Source organism: Peromyscus leucopus, chromosome 7 (assembly GCF_004664715.2).
Source record: "Peromyscus leucopus breed LL Stock chromosome 7, UCI_PerLeu_2.1, whole genome shotgun sequence".
In the NCBI taxonomy this organism is placed as follows: domain Eukaryota; kingdom Metazoa; phylum Chordata; class Mammalia; order Rodentia; family Cricetidae; genus Peromyscus; species Peromyscus leucopus.
In genome coordinates this window covers 23,760,479-23,779,905 of record NC_051069.1, presented here as the reverse complement: position 1 = coordinate 23,779,905, position 19,427 = coordinate 23,760,479, and positions in this window count along the sequence as shown.

The window sequence follows — 19,427 nt, the reverse complement described above, 5'->3', positions numbered from 1 at the left end:
TAACTGTGCTTCCAGGGGGTATGATATGATGTGATGTGATGTGATTTCTGGCTTCTATGGGCACCAGGCATGCACCTGGTGTACCCACATACATGCAAGCAAATACTCCTATACATAAAATAAAAATAAAAAATCCTTAAGATTTTATAAACTTATATTTTATTTCTATAATATATTTCTTTAGCATTTCAATACACACATATACATACATACATATACATACACACATACATATATACACATATACATACATACATATATATATATATTTCTAGAAGGGTCCCTTTAAAGTTACTGCATTAGAGGCAGGGGCCTGGAGCGATGGTTCAGTGATTAATAGGACTTGGTTCTTAGCACCCATGTCAGTCAGTCGGCTTACAACCGCCTCTAAATCTGTTCCAGGGCATTCAGCTCCTCGTCATGGGCACACATTTACACATAATTAAAACTAAAATGAATTTTAACATACCATTTGGGGCCTTGGGCTGTAACTCAGTACTAGACTGTTTACGTAGCATGAACAAGACCCTAGGTTTGATCCTCAGCATCATAGGAAAAAAAAAGGCCATGTTCAGTGACCATGATGGTGAATACTGTCCACTCGACAGGAATTAGAGGAAAACATCTGGGTGTGTCTGTGAGAGGGTGTCTAGATGGCAAGACCCACCCTAAACGTGGGTACCACCATTCCGGGGCTGGGGTCCTGGGCTGCATCAAAAGAGAAAGTGTGTAGAGCACCAGGATTCTTCTCTCTCGGCTTCCCGGCTGTGGACACAGTGTGGCCAGTCACCTCAGCCTCCTGCCACCATGCTTCCCCAGGCAGGATGGACCATACCCTCAGTGAGCCCAAGTCATCCTTTCCTCCTTTAATTCACAGCAACACCGGAAATAACACATCCAGTGACTTTTTAAAAAAGGAGGCCTTCGATTCTTAGACCCTCATCGTAGGCTTGTGAAGGCTGTAGCCAATCAAATACAGAGGACATGCTGCCCTGAGAGGAGCCTATAAGAGGATAGGCAGCTTCTGCCTGGTGTCTTGGGGCATTTGAGACGTTGACTCTTGAGATGCTTCCTCTGGGGACAGACAGTCTCTCTCAGAACCTACTACTCCCTTGTGGGAAGCCCAGGTTAGCTAAAGAAGCCACATAGAGGAATGAGGTCTCAGCCGAGCCCAGCCTTCAAGTCACACCGATCCCAAGTTCTGTCCCTGAAAGGGAAGAATCTCCAGATAATTCGGCCCCCAGCCCCACCCTACTTCTGAAGGTTCTCAGGTAAGATCTTAGACTTACAAAGCCTAACTAGTCATTCTTATTGTTCTTCACACCAATTGCTGACTCATAGAATCTGTGAACATGATGAAATCATGTTTATCACATGACACGTACTTTGGAACGGCTTGCTCCCAGAGCAGATGACTGGAACATCATATCAGCCCAAAGTGATCTGCAACTGGCTATCTTAGGCTTTCCATATTAAACTTCTTACCACTTACAGCAAGGTGTGGGCTGCTGGAGTGCACGCTCAGACTGGCTGGTGGGACTGATTGCCAAGCTTGGACATGAGAGCGGGGCCACTTTAGTGTTCCTTCTTGCCAATCACTTAGCTAAAAGGGAGAGTAAATGGTGCCTTTAATCACCCATTACCCTCCTTCTTTCTTTCTCCAGGTCTCAGGGCTCAGCCAGGAGCCAGTTGGGATGGTGGTGCTCCCTCAGGTCTGATCAATACTTGCCTCTGAGCCAGCTCTTAGGGGCTATTATTACGTCATTTACAAAATGACTATTGACCACAGGAGAAGAAAATTGCAAGTGACAAATGACCACTTGACACCTAGCTCTCTGGGTCCTTTAAAGTTTCTGTGCATATGTTTTGTCTTGGTCTGGGGAAGAGCTGGCACACACTGGCAGAGAATTAAATGGGGGTGAGGTGGAAGGGAGGGAAATGTCAAAGCTGTGTTTGTGTGTTTGTGATTGTGTGTGTGTGTGTGTGTGTGTGTGTGAGAGAGAGAGAGAGAGAGAGAGAGAGAGAGAGAGAGAGAGAGAGAAAGAGAGAGAGAGGGAGGGGGAGGACTTTTAAATTCTGTCTTTGGGTCCTGCATGGGCATCAGACAAAGCTGTGAAGAGTGGACAGAATCAGTTGCTTTGGGCTGCATTTTATTTGTTTATTTGTTTGAGACAGTGTCTTGCAGTGAAGCCTTGGCTGGCCTGGAACTTGCTCTGCAGACCAGGCTGGCCTCAAACTGTGAAAGCTTCTAGCCACTGCCTCCCAAGAATTGAGATTATAAGCTATTGAATTGTCTTAAAGGACCCCAGGGCTGATGCAGTGAGTTATTCTGGAGGACCCAGAGAGGGCTTTAAGGACCTCCTCCAGGAGTTCAATGGGATGAAACTGAGTGGCCGTTGCTGACTGTGATCACAGGGAGAGAGGGAGAGGAAAGCCGGGACTTAACTGGGGCAAGAGTGGAACCAATTAGGTCACCAATTAGACCACAGAAGCGTAATGCAAACCTTTTTGTTTCCTTTGTACAAATGATGACACATGCCAATGCTGTTCTGACCTTCTCTCCCTTGTACAGAATAGTTTGTAATATAAACAGTTCTATTTTGGCACATTGAGAGGTCTTTTATTTTTAATAGGTAGATATAAACTTCTGATGAATGTACTATATAGCTCATTTAATGAGATTCCTATCAATGAATATTTAATGAGCAATAGAAATCACCTGGGAGTCTTGCTGAAGCGCACACTCTGACTCATTTGGTCTGGAACTGGCTCTGAGAGTCTGCATTAAAAAGTTATTACATTTTGTGTGTGTGTGTGTTTTCATGGATGTGGGTATACATGTGTACAAGCATACATGCATAGATCAAAGGGCGGCCCTGAGTGTCATTCCTCAGGAGTATCATTCATCTTATTATTTTTTTATTTATTTTAATTTTTATTTATGAGTGCTGGTGTGTGTATGCACGTGAGTGCAATGCCCACAGAGTTCAGAAGAGGGAGTTAGATCCCTTAGAGCTATATTACAGGCAGTTGTAAGCCACCATATGGCTGCTGGGAACTGAACTCTGGTCCTCTAAAAAAGCACCCAGTGCCCTTAACTAGCGAGCTGTCTCTCCAGTCCTCCTTATTTTTGATACAGAGTCTTTCACTGGCCTGGGGCTCACCGATTGGCTAGACTGACTGGCTAGGAAGCCTAGGGATCCTCCTGTCTTCTGTTCCCCAGGTGCTGGGATTGTAAGTGCATGCTTGCATGCCTGGTTTGTTAGGTGTGTACTGGGGATTGGACTGAAGTCCTCAAGCTTGCATAGAAAGTATCAACTGAGCCTAAGCTGTGGTTTTGATGAGGCTGATACTTCTGGTTGATTGACCAACCTCAAGAAAAGATTTTGTCTGCATTAATAAGTATATTTTTCTTTTTCCCTTCCTTTTATGTATATGTATATGGTGGGCATATATATGCATGTTCACATATGTGTGTGGGTGTATGTGCACATGTGTATGCAAGTATGTGGAAGCCTGAGACTAATGTTGAGAGAGTCTTTTTTTGATTACTTTTCTACTTTATCCATTGAGGCAAGGTCTCTCAGGCAAACCTAGAATTTTCTGTATGACTAGTCTTGCTAGCTAGATTGCTTCCAGAATCCTGTCTGTGACCTGTAGCTGGATTTACAGGAGGTTACCATGACCACCTGGGGATCCAAACTCTGGTCCTCATGCCCTTATACACAGTCATCTCTCTTGCTCAGTTCTACTTTAATATAGACATATAGAATTATGTGTGACTACATAAAATATAGGAACAACAAATGAGAGAAAACATGTGTTTGTCTTTCTGAGGCTGGTTTAATTTGCTCACTGTGATTGTTTCCAGATGCAGCTATTTTCCGACAAAAAACTCCATTCTTCTTTACAGCCGGAGAAAACTCCGTTGTGTATATACAGCACATTTCCTTATCTATCCCTCTGCTGTTCGACACCGCGGTTGGTTCTGTAACTTAGCTGTTGTGAATGGTGCTCTACTGAACACTAATGTTCAAGGATCTCTGTGATTGTTGACTTGGTGACCTTCGGGTGGACATTCAAGAGTGGCAACGTAGGATCATCTAGTAAATCTGTTTTTTAATTTTCCAAGAAACATCTGTTCTGATTTCCACAGAGGCAGGGCTGATTTACATTCCCACCAGCAGTCTATGGGGGCTCCCTTTTGTCTGTATCCACAGCAGCCATTCTTGCTCATTTTCTTTTCACAAAAATATAGTATTTGTATGAAGTCTTTGAGAATTTCTTACAATGAATTTTGATCCTATTCAACCCCCTAAACTCCTCCCAGATCTGCTCCCAGCTCCTCACCTCCTATACCATGTGAATCTTGTTTATTTTCTTCCTGACTACCTTGCTGCCTAGGGCATCGGTGGGTGGGATCTCATAGTCTTCGATTTGCATTTCTCTGGTGACTGGTGAGGCTGAGGTGTTTTTTCTTAGTGTTTATTGGCCATTTGAGCTTCATCTTTTGTAAACGTCTGTTTAGTTGTCCATTTGCTGATTGATGCTTCTTGTTTAGTTTTCTTTTCTTTTTCTTTTTCTTTTTTTTTTGAGTTCTTTTTGTATTCAAGCTATGAATCCTCTATCAGACATAGAGTGGCAAAGCCGCTCCACCATTCTCTTTGCTCAATTAACTGTTTCTTTTGCTGTGAGAACCTTTTCAATTTTAGGAGGCCTTATCTGATTGCTGGCTTTATTTCCCAAGTAACTAGAGTCCTATACAGAAAGTCCTTGTTTACACCTATATATTGAAATTTTCCTTGGTTTCCCTCTAACTGTTTCAGCTTGGGTCTTCCATTAAGGTCTTTGATCCATGTGAAGTTGATTTCGGCAGAGGGTGAGAAATAGGATTTAGTTTTATTCTTTTATATAGATATCTGATTTTCCTAGCACTATTTCTTAAAGAGGCTGTCTTTTCTCCACTATATATTTTTGGCATCTTTGTCCTTTAACATAATATGACTGCAGCTGCGTGGGTTTCTATCAGGATCTTCTGCTTTGTTCCATTGATCTACATGCCTTTTTTTGTTGCTAAGGCTCTGCAATACAACTTGAAATCTCTTATGGTGATGCCTCTTTTGCTCAGGATTGCGTTGGCTCTCTGAGGTCTTTTGCACTTCCAATTAGTTTTAAGACTGTGTGTGTTTTTCTTAGCTCAAAGAATAAATAAAAATCTTTGAAAAATACTCTTTTCTCCATTTTACAATACTAAAATACTTTTAGATTTATGGGTTTCATTTTTATTTATGTACACTTCTGTGCATCTGTGCCATGTATGAGTGTTGCCTGTGGAGGCCAGAGAGGGTATCAGATGCCTTGGAGCTAGAATTACAAGCAATTGTGAACCACCCAATGTGGATGCTGGGAATGAAACTCACGTCCTCTCCAAGAGCAGATATAATCTTAGGTGCTCAGCCATCTCTCCAGCTTTACGTTTTTGTAACAGTAATTCTTCCAATACAGGGGCATGAGTTCTTTAAACTTTCTATTGCTTTTTAAATCAATATTGCTTAGTTTTTTAAATGTGCCCAGTCCTATTTTTTGTCTGTTTTTGTTTGTTTTGAATCTCATTCTAGTTCCTTCTATCTTTAGAGCATTGTTCTATGTTACTTGAGAGGTTTTCCCCTGCTTTGATTCAGTTTGGGGCACACCTATAATCACAGCACTTGAGAAGCTGGAGACTAGAAGATAGGAGGATTGTCACAAGTTCAAGGCCACCTTGCTTCAAGCCAGCCGTGGCTCCATGACAAGACTCTGTCTAAGAAACAAACAAACAAACAAACAAAAAAACAAAACAAAAAAACAAAACAAAACAAAAAAACACACTCAAATAGGGAGTGTTTCATTGTGTGTTTGGTGTCTAATTTTTATAGTCTACTTTTCTTCCTTCCTTCCCTCCATTCCTCCTTCCCTTCATTTCTTCTCTGTTTTTGAGATAAGGTCTCACTGTGTAGCCCAGGTTGATCTTGAACTCCAGCAAACCATAATGCTCCAGTTTCCAGAATGTTGGGATTCTAGGTATGCATTACTATCCCCGCCTAGAGACCTCCTTAAATCTATTGATCACTGGCTGATTGGTACTTAAGAAGGCAGCATTAGGATTCAACCTGAGAATTCTGGTACACGAGTCGGATTTCTGAGAGGGAATTACACTGGGAAGAGTGATTCCATTATAGAGGTCATGCTGATTCACTGAGGATGCTCCTTAGCCTGCCATACCATTAGCTTTCCATTTGACAAGTCCATTTCCTTGGGGGAGCGTTCTGTCTGTTGGTCTCCCACTTGGGTGGTGAGGAAGGAGACACCCAGATATCTGGATGTCTGCTTCTAGGAGCTGGATGGGAGAGGGTGGTGGGAAAGGGGACGTTTACCTTTAACACATAGACTTTAGATTAATACCCTTGTTTCTGTCTGCCATCTTGCTGTTCATCCCTGGGTCCCCTTCCTGAGAACGTGAACTCTTAGCTTCCTGGCTGCAAGTGAGGGCAGTGTACAACGCCATCTTGTATGGACTTGGAGACACTCTGTTGTTACATATCTACATGTTGCTAGGAAGGCTTTTGGCACATCCCTGCCCTGCGTCACCCCGAGTCTTATGTACACACATCCCTGTTTCTCATCTTCTCCTGGGCAGGCGGGTCGGCTCTGTCTCTTAGCTTGTTGTGTTTTTCTCTTGCTTTTAGCTTTTGTTTGCTTCACGTTCAAAAAAAATTTTGTTTCTCGGCGTGCTTTCATAGCTCCCTCCTTCTCTTTGTTGTCTTTCTACGCTTTTTAAGTTCTCATGCTGTCACCGCTTTAGTCACATCTGGGAGGAATCAGGAGAGAAACGTGTTCAGCCCTGTGTTTGGCTGGGACCCATCTGTGCTTTCCTTTCCAGCATTTCCGAATCACTCTGTGTTAGGTATGTCAGAGCGAGCTTTTAAAGCAACGAGCCTGATCTCTCTCCTGGGCTTCACATCCCCGGCTCCCGATGTTTGCTTAGGATGAAAGCCCCATGTTTCAACACGCATTATGAGGCACTGTGACCTGCCTCCTCCCTCACCTCCTCCTAAACGATGCTCTCTTTACTGATCCAGGCATGCTGAATCTTTAAGATGCTGTTGCCCTGCCTGGAACCATCTTCCCTTATCTGCACTTGATTTGGTTAATTCTGTCCTGCTTCCTGGCCTGTCTCTAATCTCCTGGTATTCTTGTCTTTTCTACCGTCAGACGAGGTTTCATTTTTTGCTAAGCCATCCTCTTACCTCCATATGTGTGCCATGGCACAGGTGTGCCTCATTTGCACACATGGACACACATCACACAGACATGCTTGCACAAATAATAACAAATAAAATAAAATTCTGTCAGGCAGTTCTCATCACCTTCTTTATGTAGAAGAAACTGGAGCTCAGAGATCTGAAGCACCTTGTCTGATACCACCTCGCTAGTAAGTGTGAGATCTGGGATTAGGGCTAAGTCTCTCTGCTTCTGAAGCCCAGGGATGTCTTTACTCCAAGGTGCCTTGAACGAGAACATTCAGTTCACATCCAAGTAGGATCTGCCACAGATCAGGGAAATGAACGTACAGAGTCAGCTTTGGCTGTGGACAGAACCTCTAAGCCTCACGCTTACTGTAATTAAATTAAGGGTTGCTGATCATTTGTGGCCCTGTTGCATTTGGTCCCAGGCTGAGGGTCAAGTTCAGGGTTGCACTGTGTGAGTTTTCATCCTATCATGAGGCTGAAGAGCCTCAATACTTTGGGGTCTATTGTTCTGGCCCTGAAGAGTAAGAACTAAAAAGTGTTTCAAGAAATACAAAGTCCTTCTCAAAGCTTTGGACTCGCGTGCTCCACCTACTTAAATCCCATAAGCCAAAGCAAGGTACTTGGTCAAGCTTAATATCCAAGGAGTTAGAGGCATGGGTGAGGGACTTTAGGAATGGGAATGTGAACAGCCACAGTACAGTCAAGCATAGTGAGAGATGCAGTGATTTCCACAGACAGTGACAACAACCAGGGGCTTACAACCCTGACAGAAGACTCTCCTGAGTGGACCCTACAGTCCAGATGTGAAACACTCAGCATGTCTAAATGCACATGTCTTGTTCCAGCCATTCCAACCTCATGGATGAGGCAGGACTGGATATTACAGTTGGTGTCTGAGTTCATGGTGCTCACTTGAAGGAGGTCTTTATTTTATTCCCTATGAAGGTTTAGTAATTATTTAGTCTTTGAAATAAACTGACAATAGGAAGATATACACAGAAAATTTATTGCATCCCCACAGCATTGGAGCACTGGACTCTAGGAAAGGACTGGAAGACAGTCTACTTTTCTAAGAATTTGAAGGGATGGGACTTGGACTTCTGGGGCACAGGGAAGAAGCTAGTCTATGAAAGGGTGGGGGTGATGTCACACAGAAAGCCAGGGTGACCTTGTAATGCAGGTAGCTCTCCCAGCTTCTGGCCACCTTTGATCACCTCTTCTTTGATTGGTGTCAGATCCTCAGTGATTTCCTCCTGTGTAAGATCTCTCGTCTGTATACCGAGGTCAGGGACAGGGTAATTTGTTGTTTACTAATACAGATGGATGTGAGCTCTTTCTTCAAGAAGACATTGTCTCAGAGCTCTTCTGCTTCTCAAGAGGCCTAAGGTTTCATGAATCACCAATTCAAAGCATGCCCAGGAGTCTTCCCTGGAACAGTTATTTTATCCTCCCACACTATATTAACCAGTCAAGGAAAGTTTTAAGCACGTGTGTGTGTGTGTGTGTGTGTGTGTGTGTGTGTGTGTGCTTGAGCATGAGTCAGAGTGACTGCATGTACAGGTGCATGTGCACACATGTGTGGAGGTCAGAGGACAACTTAGACATTTGTCTCAGGAATGCCATCTCCACCTCTTTTGAGTCTGGATCTCTCACTAGCCTGGAGCTCACCAATTAGGTTAGAGAAGCTGGCCCCAGGGATCTTTCCATCTCTGCCTCTCCAGCATTTTTATTTGGGTCCTGGGAATTGAACTTGACTCCTCATGCTCCTGAGGTAAGTATTTTACTGACTGAGCTGTCTCTCAAGCCTCTTAGGTATCACTCTTGAATATGAATAAGTACAAGTTGCATATTATTAAGCTTCTTTTCTAACCTGGCTCTTCACCCTGATCTCTAGGTCTAGAGCCAGCAAAGAGCCCAGTTACACATCACACACACACACACACACACACACACACACACACACACACACACACACAACCTCCCAGGGTTCCAAGGCGGAGACTACATGCTAAAAGGGCAAGCTCTTTTCTTTAGCAATGAAAATATTTCTGAAATCTGGAAGTGCCACCGCCACTCTGTGGGAACGTGGGTCTATGTGCCATGTGACCATAGGGCAGACAGCAGGTTGAAGGCGGCATGCACTCCATGTTGTGAAATGCCCTAGCTAGACTGAAGCTTGTGACCCTGCAGACAATTGGGGACGCCACATCACCCAGTTCATGCTGTGACAGAGCTTGTTGATTCCTGGGTAAGTGCTCATCAAGATTTTCAAAGAGCACATACACACACACACAAATCAATTTTGAGGAAGAACCCCTGGATAGCGGGATGATGGATGTCAGGTGGCTCCCCCTGAGAGTAGTGTTTTCTGTCCCTGGTGAAGCATGTGTGACCTGAGCTTCTCAGGGACACTGATGGAACAAACTCCAAATCCCTTGTCTGCCCAGACAGAGATGATCAAAGTTCCCCCACCATCCCCATTCCCATTCCCAGAGATGGCCTGGAGCTTGGGAGTGCCTGCCAGGTGGGGGTAGCAGGCTAGTGCTCCTGTGGCTGGCTGATTTAATTATACCAAGGTGTGTGGGAGCCCTCGCTCCTCTTCTTCCCTTAATCCAAATCATATTAAAAGCAAGACTCTCCTGGGGCCTCTGCTCATAATAAGTGGTTTATGCTGCTGCCTGGAGTGGGGGGATTTGTACGCCTTTCATTCACTCTCAGCCTCCCCACCTCCCTCTTTTCCCATCCCTCCTCCCGCACTTGTGGATGGCAGGAGAAAAAAAAAATAGAAAGATGGTGAGCAATTGCTTGTTTAAGTGGATGGTTAAAATAACGATTAAATTTTAAAAAGCGCTCATAGCATAGATTTATTCATACCTCTCAAACTGGTCTCTGAGCCCCTGGACTTCCAGGTCGGAGGAAGAATTATCAGGCCTGGTGAGCAGCTGTTGTTAAGCCCTGTGTGCCCTATCTGGGCTTCCTCCCTATGGTGAGCACCAGAAAAGGAGTCCTCCTTACTGGGTTTTGTGGTCTGAGCATGCTCATCATATCACCTGTGGGCCTCCATTTCCCTGGCTACAGAGCAGCAGTGGAGATGAACCCAGGCAGGGTGGCTGTGGGTGCTGGTGGGGAGAATTGCCTGGAAGAACATTCTGCAAGCTGCTACGCAGAGGACTCATTACAAAGGGGATCAACTCATGGTTACTGCAAGCCCTACTCCTATGCAGATGACAGTTGGGAACAGGAAGGGACCCCCTTCCTTCCTTCTTAGGGTGGAACAATAGCATGGACTGATAGGATGATAGGGACCAGAGGTCCTGGGTCCTGCAGGAAAGTGAGTAGTGACTTCAGCCCCAGGCAGGGTGATTCCTTGTGGGGACAATCCTGAGTTACCAGTCTGCTCACCTCTCTAGCCAGAGAAGGTTGGAAAAACCTCTGCATGGTGCCGGTTCTCTCTCTGTGAGGCAGTCACACAGACTTATCTCTGGGACAGGAATGCAAATGAACAGTAGAAAGACCAAGGTCTGATGAGGCCAGCCCAGCCTCACTAGGGGACCCTAGGGTCAGGCAGTCGCTTGCATCGGCTTCAAGCCACAAGGCCTTGATTTCACTGTTAATTGCTTCTAAACAGCCTCTCTCCAATGACATTCAAGACACGACCCTCCCAATGCCATGGTGGTAGACCCTTGTCTTCTGATTCTGCTTTCATCTCCTTTAGACAGGATAAAGAAGAACGAAAGAGCCCTGTGGCTGTCCCGGTGTCCCTGGCCCTCTGCATCTCAGAAGTCTTATGTCTGGGTAGGCTGGAAGACCGGAACGGTCATCCAATCCAGTGGCCAGCTTTGCAGCCCTCCTGGGCTCACGGGGTTCCTACGTAAGTTTTCTAGGCAGGGCGGGTGTTTCAGAGTCTGAGTTTGGGAATGAGAGAACTCAGTGACTCCAGAATAGAAACACCCTCTTCAAGTGGGTTAAACTCCAGCCCTGACATTTAATTAGCTTCTTTTTCAGCTCCCACACTTGAAGAGTACCTGTTATTTCTTTTCTTTTACTCACAATACCCTGTGAGCCAGGCGTGTTTGCCTGAGCTCCGGAACCTCTCATCAAAAGTCAATCACTTTGGAAAAATGATAAATAGTTCTGCAAGCCTGCCAAGAGCATGGCGGCAGATTGTGGCTCAGGCTGTGAGCGGCTGCCCCGGGTGATGGTGAAGCCAGGGGACCTGCATAAGCTCCCACTTTTTGATCTATCCACCTTGTCCTCACAATCCTTGATTAGGCCACTGTCCTCTCTCCAAGTGAGGTCAGGCATCAGTCTAATGGGCCCCTGGACCATTTGCTTCTGAAACACAGCAAAGACAGCTTAATGGACGAGTTGGTGGCAGCCTAGCCACCCTACCGGCGTGGGTGGTACTAGAAGCTTCTTGGACAGGTGGGAGCCAGTGGTGGTGGTGGGGCTAGAGGGAGGGTCACTCACAGTCTCACATGGGAATGGCAAAGGCAGTCGGGAAAGTACTATGGAGAAGAATGTTCAGCCCATGCCTAGGACTGGTCTGGGAAGGTTACGACAGAGACTGTAGGGCGCGCAGGAGGGAATCATGGGTAGTTATGGGCAGAGTCCAGGCAGAGGAAGCTGTGTGACCTAATGTCCTGATGCCACAGGAGCTGGAGGCTCCCACGGATGGGATAAAGTGTTCCTGACACCCATTTCTTGCTCCCTTGGTACAGCCATCCTGCCTCGCTCTTCCCCAGGCCGTTGGTCTCAGTTTTCCAGTTCCTTTGAACCCACTTTTGTAATTGCCACTCGCTTGTCCAGAAGCAGCTGGTGCCCCCATGGGCCCGCGAGTCAGGCATTTTATACTGTGACTCCAATCGTTCCCCTGTTTTCAACCAGTTTCCTTCCTGCGGCTTCCATTTCACCACACTGGGCTTCTCCTGTCTTGACAGTGTACCCTGGGATTGTCTGTCTCTGAACCTCAAGTTCTTCCCTGGGATTGTCTTCTTTCATCTTGGTTTCCCTCAATGCAAGATCACTGGCTCCTCCCCCACCCCGCCCCCCCCACCGCCCCCAGTCATCAGGCCTCTCTTGTGGGGCTGATTGCTTGTGCTATGCTGGGCTGAGGGTCTGGCCAGAGGTTGGGGCGTGGAGGGGCACACTACTGGAAGGGAGCATCAGGTGTGGGAGGAGGATGCTCTGGGGGTCCAGTCTCAGCTCTGCCATTGCATGGCTGTCTGTTCTTAAAGGAACTCTTATTGTTCATATTATTGAAATTTTTTTTTTTTTTTTTTTTTTTTTTGTGTGTGTGTGTGTGTGTGTGTGTGTGTGTGTGTGTGTGTGTGTGTGTGTTACTGGGGATTGAACCTAAGGCATTACATGTGCTGGGCAAGCACTCTACCCACTGAGCTAATCCCCGGGCCTCCTCACCTTTTGAATTTGAGATAGAGTCTTACTGAGTTGTCCAAGCTGGCCTTGTACTCACTCTTTATTCCAGGCAGCCTTTGAGTCTATAATCCTCCTGTCTCAGCCTCCCTGGTAGCTGGGATCACAAGCCTGCTCCTCTATGTCAGCTTGAATCTCTTCAGTTCTTGTGTTCATGGAGACCGTAAGAGTTCCTTTAAGGTACCTTGTGAAGGTCAGTGTTATAAATGAGGTTGTGCAAGACTTGGGGAAGAGTAGTTGTATGTTTTAGGAACTACCACGGTTTCTTTTAGAAGCCAAGATGGCTTTCTTGAATTTTATTCAATTCATTTCCTTACACTAGGGAGGAGATTAAGACTCAGACAGCTGGAGACCTGGCATTCAAAGGCTCTCCCCGCCATCTCCTGCTGTGACGGTGAGGCTTAGTTGAGTGGCTTCAAGCTTTAGGTGAAGGTGAAGCTAATGGGTTGATCTACTCCTGGACCTTGGGCTAACGCAGATCCCTGGTGAAGGAGCAGAGGGCTGTGGCTGCTGCCCACACCTGGCCTCTTTAGACCCACCTGATCAGTTTCATTACAAACCTGGGCAGTGCTATAGGCAGGAGGCAGCATCTCCTCACTAACATCTGTGCAATATTTGAGGATGACTCTTTCCTTCAGAAATCACGCTTGCTATTGATGTTCTGGAGTCACAGGAACCTACAGGCAAATTCCACATCGATGACTTATTAACTGTAAAACTGAGCAAATAACTGAATCTTTAAGTCACAGTTTTCTCAGCAACATAGGGACACGGGTGTTCAGTGAGTATAAATAAAATACTGACACCACTGCCTGGCTTTCCAAAGTACTCATTCATCCATTCAGTACTGTCTGCAGTTCTAGAAGCTGAGGGCCGGACATCAAGCCTTGCCTTGTATTCTAATGCAGGGAGAGGGACTATAGGCTATGGAAATAAAGTAATCAGGGGAAGGACAATTTTGAGATGATGGCAGGCTGGGAATGTACAGGACAGCCAGCGGGAAGCACCTGCACCAACCCATTGAAAGATGATGGGGGCCTGGACCAGCCTGCCAAGCAATGGGACTGGGGTAGAGTGGTTGGATTCTGTATGTATTTTGAAGGCAAAAGCTACAAGACCCCACGACAGGTTGGATGTGGGAAGTGAGAGAAAGAAGTTGGAGACTGTATCAAAGTTTGGAGCACGAGCAGTTGGAAGGGTAAAGTATGGGGGAGCTCTTGCTTGGTGTCAAGTGTTCTCTCAAAGGTAACAAACGTGTCCCAAACAAAGCGAATATCACCCACAAGACTGCTTGCGTAAACACTCCCCCTCCCTTTATCCTGAGCTATCACACCCAGCCAAGAAAAAGTTTTGTTGACTCATCTTTCAAGAAGACAGGAATTTTTCATAAGCCTGTCTCTTAGTCAGTTGGCGAGGCAGAGCTGTGAGGAGGGTAAGGTGGGTAAGAGTGCTTCTTGGAATCGTCCACCCCAGAGGCGCTGCTGTGGCTTTGAATATGAAATACCTTTCGTGAGTTCATGTTTTCAATACTCAGTTCCCAGATGGCAGCGCCATTTTGGAACTTTGGTAGGCGGGGCTGACCTGGAGGAAATAGGTTCCTGGCAACATATACCTGAGCCCCCAATACCCGCCTATGCGCTCTACTTCCTGTCTTCCACAAGGTCCTCAGCCACATGTTCTCACAACTATGATATTTTGGCCCAGGCTCTCGAGCTGAGCATGTGTGGACTGAACCCTCTAAAACAGTGAGTCCAAATGGAGTCCTTTCTCCTTTAAATTGGGTCTGTCAGGCTTCTCATCACAGCCGCTGTGGAAAGCACCAAGGAGAAGCTGTTGGTTGGATGGTGAGAAGGGAGGTGTTAGGGTCTTTGGTTCAGGCTTAGGTAAATATGTGTTCCACAGGTTGCATGCTTCTTTTTGGTAGGAGTGATGCTCTGCACAGGAGCTTGAGTTTGTGAAGATGAAGAGGATCATGGACAGCATGAGTGGCCTTCTTCTGTGCATATCTGGTTGTTATTATTACGGCTGTGTGTGTATGATAGGTACACATGCCATGGCACATGTGTGAAGGTCGGAGGACTTTGTGGAGTCAGTTCTAGCCTCTCATTTCTACACAGCACGGCAGACTCAAACTCAGGCTCTCAGGCTTGTGTGGCACGTGCCTTTACCCACTGAGCCAACTCACTGGCCCTGCATGTTTACTCTTCAAAAGTTATTTTTGATGGGTGGTGGCAGCGCAGAGGCAGGCGGATCTCTGTGAGTTCGAAGCTAGCCTGGTCTGCAGATCAAGTTCCAGGACAGCCAGGTCTATTACACAGAGAAACTCTGTCCTGAAAAACAAAACAACAACAACAAAATTATTTTCAGGATGACTTTGAGTGGATTCTGGAGACATTCTGTCTTAACAACTTAGGCATTTTGTTACTTAACGAATTTCTGTCTGGGTGTGTTCGAACTTGTTTGTTTCACTGTTGAAGACATCAGACCACGGGAGGCAGAAGTTCAGGCCTGCGGCCTCGGTGGTGGTGTGAGAGGACAGGTAGCCAGCCCGGGGATGATTTAAATTAAGCTGAGTGGATGGAGGAGATGGTGGGCTTGGGAGGCGGGACGTGCACGTGGAATGGAGAGCAGGACCAAGGACAGAGCCGAGGAGTCTCCAGGGGGGCTTGACTTTTGAGCATCACCACGAGGGGCACCCCAAACTTCCACCTGGAATTCAGAGCTCGTAGAGGGAACCCACTCTTCTTCAGACAGAATCACCTGACCTCTCACTCTCCGGGGTCTAGATGCATCAGCTAATGACTTCAAACAGTTGTACTTGGGCAGTGGAGTTCGCCCTCTCGGTCAGAACTTTGTTACATGGTTTAAAGGTTAAAAAAAAAAAAAAAAAAAAAAAAAAAAAAAAAAAAGATCAAGTAACAAATAGCAACAACATTTAGTTTTCACATATAAATTTCTTTCTTTGTTGTTCTGAGCAAAGACTGTGACTATTTCTTTTAATTTTATTTTTATTTATTTACTTCTGTGTACGGATGTTTTGCCTGCATGTATGCCTGTGTACCAGGGCAGTACTTAACTCCTGTGGAGGCCTGAAGAGGGCATCAGATCTCCTGGAACTAGAGTCACAGATGGCTGTGAGCCAAGATGTGGAAGCTGGGAATTGAACCCAGTCCTGTTCTAGAACAGCTAGTGCTCTTGACTGCTGGGCTCTCTCTTCAGCCCCTGACTCTCTCTCTTTCAAACTTCTCCCACTGGTTTCTGAACGTCCTTCTCATTGTGTTGTTCTTAGTTGATATCTGAAGACTCTTTGTTTGAAAAAAAAATGTAGACATAGCCTGTTTTCAAATAGTTTGCCTTGTTTACTGCATACTGGGTGGACTGTAAGCATATTAGCCATCATTCAGAGGTTGGCTGCTTGGTCTGTGAGGCCTGACTACTGAGTGCTGTAGGATGGTCTGTATGTCAAATTACTCTGAGTGGTCAATAAATAAAACACTGATTGGCCAGTGGCCAGGCAGGAAGTATAGGCAGGACTAACAGAGAGGAGAAAGGAGGGAACAGGAAGACAGAGGGAGACACTGCCAGCTGCCACCATGACAAGAAGCATGTGAAGACTCCGGTAAGCCACGAGCCACATGGCAAGGTATAGATTTATGGAAATGGATTAATTTAAGCTATAAGAATAGTTAGCAAGAAGCCTGCCATGGCCATACAGTTTATAAGTGATATAAATCTCTATGTTTACTTGGTCAGGTCTGAGCGGCTGTGGGACTGGCAGGTGATAGAGATTTGTCCTGACTGTGGGCAAGGCAGGAAAACTCTAGCTACAACTGAGTCCAAAACAACTTCTAGAAAAGTACTGCAACTGATCGACTCAGAACAAAGGCTTAAAACAATCTTGAAAGTTTTCACTACAAAGAAATGAAAAATACTTGAAAAGGTAAATGTATTTAACCACAATGAAATAGAATACAAGATGTACATTACTGAAAACTACATGTCATCTCAGTAGTATATATAATTTTTATGTTCTTATATATTAGTTAAGAATTAACCCCCTGAAGCTAATAGAAAAGAAAATGATTAACCATATTCTACTACCCTTGGTTTGGACTTCGAGGCTATTCTACGTGGTGTGAACTTTAGGATGGGTGTTGTGAGAATGTAATGTTGACATTTAGCGGCTGCCCTGCCTAAGCTCACCCGAGGAGACTCACAAATACAGACAGATATCCTACTGGAACATTGTGAACCCCAAGATTCATCCCTTGAAAGTGCCACATCCTGCTTCCCATCTCCCATCTGAGTCCTTCAGGGATATCTGGGAGCCTAGATGCAGGCTCTTTCTGGGAAACCCCTGCTCCCAGCCTCAAAAAGGTACAAAAAGAGGCACCCTCTACCTCATGTGCTCCGATTCTCTTCCGAAACTCTAGTATGCTGTTTGTCTCTGGTGCTGGGACCTGAACTCTCCTCTGTGTTGTGTTCTCCTTGTCTGTCTGTCCATCTAATAATACCTTAGTCCCCAGCAATCCATTTCAGTGTCCTTTTGAGCCACCGGATCCATCCAAACCCTAACAGGTGTTTCTCTGATACAGGAGACAGCCAACAGCATTTATTGGCAAGGATTTGCCTTCTAGCTTTCGCTAGCTTTGGGCTGGGAATAAACGGCTAATTGTGTTCACTGTCGTCAGTTTACCAGTTGGCTTTATAGCCAGTTTAAAGCCCCTCCATCAGGGTTTATTTTTTTCCCCTGACAGTCACAAGCCTCAAGTTGCTCTTCCGGTTCATTTTTAACCAAGCAGCATGACAAGCAGTTTTTGCTGAAAGGTTGTCATGTGAAAGTTTTAAGCTGTCTCTTGGAGAACCAGCATCCTCTCTCATTCACTACCTTTTTTTTTCTAGCTCAGTTGAGTTTGAGAAAATGATAAAAAAAAAAAAAACCAAAAAACAACAAACAATAAGGAGACTGGAAGATGCCTCAGTGGGTGAAGCAAGTTTGAGAAACAGTTCAGATCCTGAGCACTCCTGTAAATGTCCAATGGTGCCTGTAATTACTCCCATATGGGAGTGGGAGACGGCATCCTCGGAGCAAGCTGGCTAGCTAAGAGCAGCTGAACCGTCCAGCACCTGCACATAAGCACACACATGTGTATCCCACACACATGCAGATATGTGTACATGCATTGCACACACACACACACACACACACACGCACGCACGCACGCATGCACGCACACATTCACAGCACATATACAGACACATGCAAGCATACAAACAAAACAGCTACCCAAATAGAACCCAAGTTTTATTTCCACAACCGTTACTTAGGGCTGTGGGGAAGGCTGGGAAGCTCCATCCCCAGCCTCAGGCCCTCTGTCACCATTATACCCTTGCCTTGTATTTTCTTGGGGACAGCCAGGAGAGAAGTCACCTGATACCTTTGCAGACAGAAACCTCATGTTTAGGGAAAATGTGTTTTAGGAAATTAGGTTCTGTGAGAAGGGACACGTTTTTCTGAAAAGATTGTGTCTTTATTAGAGACCGGGCTGACAAAAGGTGCCATAGCCTTTAGAACTTAATGAGTAAATTTAAATGTTGGATGCAAATGAGGCATAATATTAACTCTGGCTGCAAAGAGCAGAGCATGGAGGAGGTAGTTAAACAGCTGTGAGGCCTTTTTATTTTCCTGACTAGACAAGCCGAGGAGTTAGATGCTTTGCCAACATGCAGGCATATTTCTGATGACTTCTGCCAAGGCACACAGAAGCACAAAATGAATGATGTAAAGAAGGAAGCTGTTCTGCATGCAGACCCAGGGCAGGGTGGAGCAGGATCGCTCTATTGAAGAACTCACCTCTCGGCACTGGGTAGGGAAGTTCCCCAGGCTGGGTCAGATAGTGGCTTCCAGCAGCAGCCTGCAGCAAGAATTCTTGATGAGGACTGTTAGGGGGGGCTGTGTCTGCTCCAGCTCTGCTCCCACCTGCCTGCAATAATCCCACCGTCAGACTGCACTTACCCTCCAGAGGTGCCAAATTCTATTAGCTGCAGACAGTAATATTTCCATACCTGTGCCTGTAATCACCTCCCTCCTGCAAGTGGATTAGCAAAAATGCACATGCAAATACATCAGTTACAAACCCAGTGTCCCTCTTCACATGCAAATGCAATCAATAGACACCAAGGTGATTTGCATAATGGAAAAAGGAAAAGTCTTTTGTAACGTGGTATTTGGGGGTGAAAACTTAAAGACCTCATGTGATCCGATGCACTCCAAGCCTGTCTGGGCGTCTGGCACAGTGTGTATTCTGATGTGCTTCCTAACAAGCAGTTGCTGAAAGATCCGAGGCACAAAGCTCCCCTTTGTTCAACCCATCTCTTGCTCCAGCCCCTCAACACATAATACTCAGGCGTAGGTCTATATTTGGATTTGAGGGTATCTTCCTTGCAAGCTTGAGGCTAGAAAAGTGCCACCCCTCACTTCAGACTCAGTAGCTTAATTCTGAGACCATTTAACCACCACACTCCGTCATTGTTCAGTTGGCGGGACTGAGGCCTTGAGCAAAGGGATAAATTGTCTACACTGACGTAAGCAGGTAGAATTGGACTAAAATTAGCCAGCCTGAGGGAGGGCTTGCTGGATGCCAGACTGGCCTTTCTACATCATGGGCCCTCACAGGGCTGGGAGTCTCTCAGGAGATGCTTGAT